Source organism: Arachis duranensis, chromosome 8 (assembly GCF_000817695.3).
Source record: "Arachis duranensis cultivar V14167 chromosome 8, aradu.V14167.gnm2.J7QH, whole genome shotgun sequence".
Classification (NCBI taxonomy): Eukaryota; Viridiplantae; Streptophyta; class Magnoliopsida; order Fabales; family Fabaceae; genus Arachis; species Arachis duranensis.
Genome location: NC_029779.3, coordinates 49,876,211 through 49,879,144, shown reverse-complemented (window position 1 = coordinate 49,879,144; position 2,934 = coordinate 49,876,211).

Below are 2,934 nucleotides of genomic sequence, written 5' to 3'. Positions count from 1 at the left end.
TAACAAACTGCATAATATGTTCTCACTTAAAGATCTTGGAAAATTACATTATTTTTTAGGTATACAAGTGCAGTATACTCGTCCGAATAAGCTACATTTTTCTTAATCTAGATATATAGATAATTTGCTTTCTAAGGTTGGGATGAGTTCTGCCACTAGTATGCCAACCCCTATAATCTCCTCCCTTTAACTCTTGTCCATTGGCTCAGAGAAATTTGAAGATCCTTCCCTATTTCGTTCCATAGTAAGAGCTTTGTAATATGTAACTGTGACAAGGTCAGACATATCATTTGCGGTTTGTAATATCAACCAATTTATACATCATCTTTTGTTTTCTCATTAGATGGTTACAAGGTACCAGAACTCTTGGCTTGGTGTTCAACAAGTGCAGTAATTTTTGGCTATATGGGTTTGCTGATACAGACTGGTCAACAAATTTAGAGGATAGAAAATTTGTCTCAGGCTTTTGTGTATATCTAGGAACTAATTTGGTCTTTTGGTTTTGCAGAAAACAGTTCACTATTATCAGGTCATCAACGGAGGCATAGTTTCGAAACCTAGCCGCTTGCCAAGTTGAACTCGAGTGGATCAAAAATCTGCTTCAAGAGTTGCAGATTAAGCTACGAACGGCTCTCACTATATTCTGTGATAACATGTCCACGGTGATGTTAGCAGCGAATCCACCAGTCCTCCACAATAAGACTAAGGAACTTCATGTGTGAGACACGAGATTAACACTAAAAAATTTCATGTTGTGCACATTTTAAAAAGTGAACAAATTGCTGACATCCTGACTAAACCATTATTAGTGGCTACTTTTAATCAGTTGAAATTCGAATTCAGAGTGATTAATAGCCCTCTGTTATATTTGAAGGGGGTGTAAAGGATAACAAATACACAAAGATAAAAAATAGTTAATGTTCATTCTTGAATCTTGGTATATAATTCAGTTTAACAACTAAGCCAAACAATAACAGAAGCTTGGACTCTTAGTTATTGGATATTTAAGATCAATTCAAATTGGATGAAAATAAAGCTTTTTCTTCTGATAGCAATTGAAAAAATTAGTCATCATTTAATGATCAATTGCTAGTGATGGATTTGACATTTTTAAAATTAGTTGTTATTTAATGATCGATTTACCAACTGAATTTTAGCAGTTGAATTCATTTGACACATGTTTGATCATCTTTAGTTGAAAATTAACATTATTTTTTATTTAATAACTCTTTAAATCAGTCGTTAAATCAGTCATCATTTTAATAATTCTTATAATATAATTTTTAATTTTAAATTCTAATTTCTATACTCTAAATTGATTTTATTTTATTTTATTTCTTCTTCAAATTTTTTTATTGAAATTTTAGATACTTTTATTTTATTTTAAATATTTTCTTTTAATATTTATCGTTGGCTGATTTATTGGGTTCGAAGACTTTTTGTCCAAAATACCAGTAGCAGTTAGCATTTTTATTAAGTAGTAGGGTCTAGAAAATGGTTAAGATAATATTTTAAAAATCAGATCTGTTACACATTTAAGTAATATTGCCATTTAAGTTCAACTAAGTAAACTTAACACCAACAAAAACCACTCTTATTAAAAAGAGTGTGATTACACGCGCACATATCATTCTTTCAACCAAGTCATTTATGTTCACACGGCTTTACGTTATCGTCATCGTCGTCTTCTTTTTTGTCTTCGCGTTCCTCCTCCTCCTTCTCCGCCTTCTGCTTCATGTGTTTTTTTTTTCACCGTCATTCTTTTGTTGCTGCTGTTATTTATTGCTGTAGAAGGTGAGGAGAAAAAGTTTTAAATTGAGTAGGACAACGAGTCCAAATGTAGCTTAATTCACTCATAAATGAACCGAAATTATATAATAATTGCAACACAATTAACTCAAAAATGAACCAAAATTACATAATGATTGCGACATAATTAACTCAGAAAGAAAGAGAAGCAGAAAACAATATCTACAGAACTCAAAAATTATGTTAAATTTGAGTAAATCAAGAAGAATTTTAAAAAAATAAAATAAAAAAGAGAAGATGAAAAAGAAAAAGATGGAGATGTTACGATTGTACTATATTATTATAAAATATAATTAATGTTTGAATTATCTAACCAACAAATTAAGAATGGAGATGCTGCAATGACAATTAGACATCAAATCACAGGCCATCAATTGATAGCAGTGAATCTCAAAAATGAAAAATCATACGCAGAGTGATGATTTGAGATGTTGATTAAAAAAGATATAATAACAAAGCGACCACAAAAATCCGAGGAGGAGACCTTTAGTACAAAAAAAAAGGATTTAATTGGATTTGAGATTAGAACTAATTTTTAAAAAACATTATTGCTCGTTAGTAGATATAAAAAAATAATTTGAGACAATTTTTTAAAGAGTAAATAGTCATTTTTGACCACGAAATATTCAAAAACTGATAAAATTGACTATGAAAAATTGAAACTAAAATTATACCTATATAAGATAAGTTTTGTTCGATAAAAATGACCAATTCTGTAAATATCTCCTCTTTTTCTCTTCCTTCTTCATCTTCGTTCCATAACTACCACTACTTTCGCTGCAAAATCCATCATCTCACCAAATCTACTCTTTTACTCCCACCTTTCTCAGATAGTTGTATCTTACTACAACCTTTGCAAATTCAAATTTTGTAATTGGAATTTCAAGAACCAATCTACCTAAATGTCGGAACACGTATTCTGGTGGGAGGCTCTGTGGAGCCACCACCCAACCTACTGCCCACAGCCATACCTCCGTCTCGATCCTCTTCGATGACATCGATGTTGACGACACTGTTCTGCCTTCAACCACGAAAAGATGAACACAACGATGTTGAAGACAATGATTTCGAACTCAAAAAAATAAAAATGAAGAGAGAGAGAGAGAGAGAGAGAGAGAGAGAGAG